Source organism: Diabrotica undecimpunctata, chromosome 5 (assembly GCF_040954645.1).
Source record: "Diabrotica undecimpunctata isolate CICGRU chromosome 5, icDiaUnde3, whole genome shotgun sequence".
Lineage (NCBI taxonomy): Eukaryota > Metazoa > Arthropoda > Insecta > Coleoptera > Chrysomelidae > Diabrotica > Diabrotica undecimpunctata.
The window spans coordinates 110482482-110490764 of NC_092807.1; the positions used below are offsets into that span (position 1 = coordinate 110482482).

At 29.9% G+C, this 8283-nt stretch overlaps 1 long non-coding RNA gene across 1 annotated transcript; it reads left to right on the forward strand.

Annotated features, from left to right (window-relative positions):
• Nucleotides 1-1839: 1839 nt before the first annotated feature.
• Nucleotides 1840-3462, forward strand: LOC140441679 (uncharacterized). Its single transcript, XR_011951024.1, has 3 exons — nt 1840-2438; nt 2497-2680; nt 2987-3462. It is a non-coding gene; the product is annotated as an uncharacterized lncRNA (long non-coding RNA).
• The last annotated feature ends 4821 nt before the right edge of the window (nt 3463-8283 follow it).

Below are 8283 nucleotides of genomic sequence, written 5' to 3' on the forward strand. Positions count from 1 at the left end.
TAAACAAGTTTCGGATGTCTAATCCAGAGACACAAGCGCTAGCTGCCCTCACACCTTAACTTGTCCTTTTAGATGTCGCGAACACCTCTAGATGTCGCTTCAAAAATCCCTAAAAAAATCAAACGATAAATACATATTAAAATACATTTTTTTGGTGACTTACTTTTTAAAGTTAAAAATTTTTGCAGTGCGTAGATAGGTTGCTACATCGTAAACTCTATCATAGGTACCTATTATCACCAAGTAGATCATTGCCTGGGATTTTTCCTCATGAAATCAATTGGATTTTTCCATTTTTTGTATGTGTTTCTTGTATTGTAATCAGGTTAATATAGTTTTCTTTTAAAAATCTATACAGAATTTGGCATTTTGCTTTATTTATAACTTTGATATTAAATTGGCAAACTCGTACCCTGCGTCCTAGTTCTTTTATCAACTGGTCTTTAGAAGGTACATTTGTTGGCAGTATCATCTTTAATAACTTTGAAAACTGTGATTTCTTTTTGACAGGAGACATTTTCTTTGTGAAAGATTGTCTGGCGCCTCTTGTACTAGTTCATTTAGATTGACCTGGGTTCACGTGTAGTATTTTACTGTGGACGCGAACTAACTTTACACCCCCTTAAAATAGGTATTATCACTTTAATTAAAGCAAACATGAAGGTTACATTTTGAGCAATGTAGAAAATTTAACTTTTACATTTGATTTAGTTAAAGTGGTAATACTTATTTAAGGTAAAAGCACTGATGATGGAATAGTTATTTTAAAAACGTTCCGTGATGCAGCCTGAAAGGGTTCTTTTATAATATTACATTATAATATTACATTATTTTTTAAATAAAAAAAATTACATAATTAATTTCACCAGCTCTGGGTCTATAGCCTGTCATAAGTACTTAGCGTATTTAACGTTTTTTGTTAAGCTACAAAATATTCTGTCTATTATATCGAAGCGGTATTGAAAAGCGAACGTGGCGATAATGTGGCTAGATCCTTAGAAATCGTCCTTATGTAGTACTCCAAATGCTATAACTACTATTACTATTATAGATCTAAGATACCTTTTACTTAAAAATTTATTTTTAACTTTAATATTTTAAAGGAATGTAAAACTCATTTAATGTTATGCATATCGTTTAACGTACTCTTTCAGAGATCATAAAATTTTAAATCTTTTATGTTTACTAGTAAACTGTATTTTTAAAAATAATAAGTTTCGTTTACCCTTTGGCTATTTTGACTGTATTTGCTTCTTTAAATAAACCATTCATCATATCTGCAGAACTCCAACAGTTTCTCTCCGGCTATTCTCCAATCTTTCATTTCCCAGAAAAACAGTGTATAAGCAAACATCTCTTCCAAATGTTTTGACAGCATCATAATCTCCCATGATAGTGTTGTAGTTCGGATAACAAATCGACAAAAATGGGTGTTACACCACCCACAGAACTGTAATCCCGTATTCAAAATGACAACCGGTATTATTGTCACTTAATACAATTGCCGAAAAGCCTAACCCCAGCAGGGAACGTTATAAGTCCGGAAGTGATAAATTCAGGGTTGGTCTCAAAAATTTTAGAGCGCATTTGTTTCATTTTAATATTTCTGATATTTAAATAGAGGCGCATATGTATATATATATATATATATATATATATATTATATATATATATATATATATATATATATTATATATATATATATATATATATATATATATATATATATTATATATATATATATATATATATATATATATTATATATATATATATATATATATATATATATATATATATATATATATATATATATATATATATATATATATATATATACAGTCGGTCCGCCGGATCTTTGCACAAGTATGACATTATTCACGAATTATTTTTTATGTTACGTCTCTTTCCTACTCACAGAAACTAAAACTATTAACTTAAACCGCCTGTCCATACACAACACCATGCATTGAACAAAGACAGCCATAGAACAATGATCGCTGATTGATTCGTCTACTGACAATTGACATGACAATTGGAAATTTTGTTTTGACAGAGTGTAATATTTTTATAAATTATTTTCGTTTGATTTAAATAATCAATCCTTTTTCATACTTTAAATATACATATTTTTAACAAACAGTTGTTATAACGACTAACCCTTACCTTCGTGTTCAATTTATTAAGGTAAGAATTCATGTATTAGCTAATAACGAATAATAAATTTTTTTAACCTCTAAATTGACATTAATTATTTAAATATAGCTAAAACTACGTCAACGGACAATATGAAATATTTTTAAAGGTTTTTATTTTTAGAGTCTGCCTGGCAAGCCTTTAACTTCTCAAGCTTAGCAACTTGTGTTGAATGTGTTGGAGTATTTCGAATTAGAAAAAGTAAATGGAGGGCCTTTGGAGCCATTTTCGTCTGTTCAACAGGTAACATATTGAAATGTATGTTCGTTTATGAAAATCATTAAACAATTCTTTATTTAAGAGAGTAGCTGCTGCATTAAAAATATAACGACGAACAGTATGTACAATTATTAAAAGGAAAGAAAATAATCACATTCTTTCAAAGCCAGGCAAAAGTAGACCTCGTCCGAAAAACAAAACAACTGATCTGTCTGAGGGATCAAAAATGGCAGTGCGTAATACAGTATACGACATGTACCAACAAAGTAAGTAGTTAAAAATTTCTTCAATCTGAATTTGATATACCATAAGATAATGGTATCATGTACCATGATAACCAGAAGGTACTTTTTAATCAATACTTTATATAAATGTATGTTGTAAAAAAGATTGTTGAGAGTAGTTTAAGAAAATTTCTGCTGAATACATTAATGGATATTAAGTCAATTTTCTTGTGAGTTTTTTAATTTGAAATAATTTATAGTTTTATAAAATCAAAGTATTACTTCTTTTTCATTGAACTAGTTATAACAGTGTGGTTTATTCTGTACTTATCTGTTCTTTTTTTTTAGAGAAACATGTTACTCTGCAAAGTATAAGTAATGAATTAAGGGATAAAGAAGTTGCATTTATTGGCAAAACATCTGTTAGCATGAACTACTAAAAGAACACGGCCATGAAGTGTTGAGACTACCTCCTTATCACTGTGAATTCAACGCTATTGAATTAATTTGGGCAAACTGCAAGTCATATTACAATAAGAATCTTGGTAGAGATGGACATTCTGATAATGCTGTTATAAATATGTGGAAAGAGGCACTAAACCAATGTAACACAGAAATTTGGGAAAAATGTGTGAAACATACTCATGAAATTATTACAAAGTGGTATATCCGAGAAAAAAATATGGTTGACACTAACATTAAACCAATCATAATAGACACTGGTAATATGAGTGGCTCAGATTCTGACAGTGAAGAATTCTTAAATTTATGATTGGCTACATGGCTGTATAGTGTATGAGGCTTCAATAAATATTTAAATTATATTATTGTTATAATAAATTCTTTTTTACCCAGCTCAAGTTTTCTATTTTTTAATTTATTATGCATAGATTTCTTTATTTGAAGTTCGTTGTGTTAATTTTTGTATGACCATTTTTTAAAACAAAGTGATTACTTAAGTCTGAAAACCATATTTAACACTGAATAAACAAAATTATCAAGATGATGGAGCACTGGAGTAGATTTATATTCAGTTTTTTAGATCTTCTTGTAGTGTCTACCCGTTTCGGATATTGGCGACTATCATGACAATTTGTACTTTGCACACTGCTGGTCTGAAAATATTTGTTGTGTTGAACCACATACATAGATTCTTCAGCCAGGAAATCCTTCGCCTTCCTGAGCCTCGTTTTCCATCTACTTTTTCCTGTAAAATTAGTTGCAGCAATTCATATATTTCGTTGTTGCTAATGATGTGACCAAGGTATTCTATTTTGGCTGTTTTTATTGTGGTTATCAGCTGTTTTTCTTTTTCCATTCTTAATAAAACGTCCTGATTAGTAACGTGACCGGTATAAGATATCTTCAGGATTCGACGATAAAGCCACATTTCGAAAGCCTCAATGTTCCTGCAGGTAGTGTCTGTGAAAGTCCACGACTCAACTCCGTACAATAGTATACGAAAGATATAACATGGTAGTAACCTGATTTTTATGGGTGTGAATAAATCATGACATTTGAATAGCTTAGCCATTTTTGAAATGTAGATTTGGCTTTCTCTATCCTACATTTAATTTCTAAGGAATGGTCCCAATTTTTACTCTTTCTGTTCATTAACCTGAATGCTTTATGGTAATCAATGAAGCATGCATATGTATTGCAGTTCACATCTCTACATCGTTGAAATAGCCTTTTTATGCTAAAGAGAGCCTCTCTCGTACCCACTGCATTCCGAAAACTAAACTTTGTACTACGGCTGAATTTTTCTTCGCACAGTCTATATATTCTTTGATGTATGATTTTTAGAAATAACTTTAAAAGATGGTTCATTAAGCTGATGGTCGGCAAATCACTGCAGGATACGGATTTTGTTTTCTTTGGTACAGCAATAAACGTCGGCGTGACTTCAGCCATGTTCTTGGTTCATTAAATATTTTTATTAGGAGTTGAGTACCGTTGGTGTTAAATAGTTTTATGATCAGCATGTGCATTGTCAGGTCCATTAGCTTTGCCATCTTTTGGTTGTAATATTGCCTTTTCCACTTCATTTGATGTGATTTGTAAGTGGTCATTACATATGTGGGATGGAGGTTGTTGGGATCTACTATCATCAGAGTTCTTTGATAAACTTGGTCCATATGCAAATTTCTTGATTTTTATCTGTGATGATGTTCCTCTGTTGATCTCGCAGTTTGTTAGCTGTATTTAATTTCTAAAGACCAGCTGCTTGTTTATGCATTTTAAACGTATCGTGTTTTTCTTTCAATAAATATATTTCTTCACACTGTGATTTTAACCAATTTTCTTGGGCCTTTCGTATTTGTGTTCTTATTTGTCTGTGAATATTGTTGTACATTCTTGTGTTGTTCTTTGATTTTTTTCTTTTTTCCATGAGTTGCAGTATCTTGTCATTCATCTGACTGTTCTTTTTCTCTTTTTTCTATTAGATGTTCTTATCTAATCTTTAAAAACGTCTCTTTTGTTTACTCACATTTTAGTCTTCTTATATCACATTTTTGTTACTATTCTTTTTTGTAACCTTCTTAAATCTAAACCGATATTTACCAACAACAGGAACTTCATCTGACGATATGTCAGTACCATATATTTGCTTATATTCAATAAAAATACTTTAATTTCTTATTACTATGGTTTAAATATTTATTTACTGTAGATGTTATTGGACAACCTATAGGTTTCCAAAAATTGAAAAATCACGTTCATAAATGTATACGTATCCAGTTTTCTAAATGCAATAAATGAAATAAAAGAGAAGTATAAAAACGTCAATTGTAATATTAGCCATTTTCTAATTTTTATAATAATTCTTATAGCCGACATACGTTTGACTCACATGTTTTGATTTATTTCCTAGAATAAGAATGATGACGATGTGCAAAGATCCGGCGGATCGACTGTATGTATATATATATATGTATATATATATATATGTATATATATATATATATATATATATATATATATATGCACTACTTTACAGGAGAGCGAAAAAACCTTTTATGGGACTTTGTGTTTAAGGTGTTACCCATGAATTAGCAATTTTCAGAATATATAAAATAGTAGTTAATGTGATATGTTATAATTTAATTTATGATCACCAAATAGTTGAACAAGAGTTTGAAAATAAAAGAAAAATTTGAAAAAATGCCAATTATCATGTTTTGACCAAATGATTGTTAAAGGATATCACTTATTATCTTTGTATGTTAGAATTATTTAACATTTTTTTGAATTAATTACACTTAATTACCACAAAAATATTTATTTATAAAATATTTCGCTCACAAAATGGCAATATTTATATAAAATATCTTATTATTCTTTGTTTTCGCTTTCGTCGCTATTACTAACAACGTCGTTTTTCGTCATTGAATGGGGTAGGTTTTTATACGTCGTTTTTCGTCTTTCTCACGAACAAACTACATTTCAACAAATCTGAAAAAGAAAAGAAATTTTCAGTTTTCATTTCATATACCTTATATTTCTGACTATTCATTCTCACCAAATTATACCAGTCATGAGGCACACTAATTACCCCGTCAAACTGTTTATTCTTCCTCTCTATATTGGCATGATCTGAGTCGAATTCTAAATGCGCATGTCCTGGAACCAAATATTTGTGATCTGTTGTTGTTACACAAGGTTTAATCTTAAATACGTAAGTATAGAGCAAGGGAATATTATTACGATTTTGGTCTGGGCATGTATCGGAATAGAATATGATATGCTTAACCTCTTTGGGTATATCCTGAATAAACTTCAGTAAACAAGAAGTAATTTCATTGGCACCACGTTGACCATTACCTTCATGCCACATAAAGTAGCTTGTGGTGTTCGAATTGCAATTAATTACTGTGAAATTATATGTCCACAATTTAAGTTTGAAAAAACTCATACTTGTATTTAAGCAAGGTGTAGCAAGATTGTTGGAGATCATATACGGCCATCAGTACTTTTTCTTCAGAATTGCGTGATCTAATGTTATGATCTGCTTTACATTTGTATTGAAAATCGGCCTTTTTTTGTGAATATCATATTCCGACTACAACCTACACTTATCATTTTCATCGGTCACCTTTTTAATTTTAGACAGGTAAGTATCACAAGTTTTACAAGTATCATTATGTATTTACAAGTATCATCAAGTATTTTTGAATTTTAGACCAAATTCTAGAAAACATTTTCGGTATATGCTGAAACTTACGGGAGTCGACGATCCCTGTAATTCTGAAGGTATTCCAATGTCATTGTACAATTTGTACATCTTTTTCAAATTTAGTTCACTACCCAAATACTTTCTTGATGTTTTACGTCTCGAGTAATGACTCTCGTACGCCGGAAAGCTAGCAATATGTTGACGAACTATACTAATATCTTCATCTGAACGTTTGTTGGAGGGAGTGTGCCTACCTTGTTTATCTCCCTGTATAATAGCAATGTCAGCATTTTCCTTCTTTTGACAATTCCATTGATAGAACCTCTACCTTTAGCAAACATGGCTTTGAAGCAAGCCCTACATACTTCAACTTTTAAAGAATGTTGTGTGATAAAATATTTTGCTGTACACAGTTCTGCTTCGGCGTGATACTTATAGCTTACGCTTTGGTGGAGCAAGTTCAATCAAAGAACTTAAAAATTGGCGTTGTTAATGCCGAGAATCTTCAATATGACATACACTTATCATTTTTTGATTTCAGTAATAAGATTAAGAGTTATTTAGCCATTATATGATATAATGGATTATTATCATACACTTATCACTATTTGACCATAAAAAATGAAATATGATAATCTGATCACAGGTAAACAAAAAAAATGTGCATATATCATTAAATAACCAACGTTGTCAATCAAATTATATTCGACATGCATGTAGCAGCATCTGCCCAAATGATAACGAATGTTGTTTTGATTATTTGTGTACAATAAATTCAAAATGACTAAAAATGCAGTTATCACAGTAAGAATGGTAGAATTATTCTATAATACAAAAAAGAAGAAAATAAGGCACCAAAAGGGCAAAATTAAAGCGATTGATTTATTTCAAAGTCATATATAAACATTGTATAAATATAAAATATATAATGACAGTGTCAGCCACAGTAACCACCTAATAAGGATTTTAACAATCTTAGCAATATATTTTACCCGAATAGACCATTTCAAACTTTAGTTATATAAGCAATATTACAACTTGACATGTCGATATTGTTAGTACCTCTTTATACAGCTGTAATGTTTTTCAATAGACAAAATAAATATGCATCAAAATACTAATATGAAAGAAAATCGAAAAATTAAAGAAAATAACGATCTGTTTACACTGACTTCAGTAGTAGAAGTCAGTACTTGAGATTTTCATCTTACGCGAGAATTTTTTTTTTCCTCCGCGTATATATATATATATATATATATATATATACATATATATATATATATATATATATATATATATATATATATATACGTTTTGGAATATTCACAGAACAGCATAACAATAAAATGTAAGCAATTTCAAAACACAGCATATTCGTAATTACGTACAACTTACGTACTTACGTAACTACGCATACATTACGTAACTTAAAGAGATGAAGAAGACATTATCATTTAGTTTACTACTT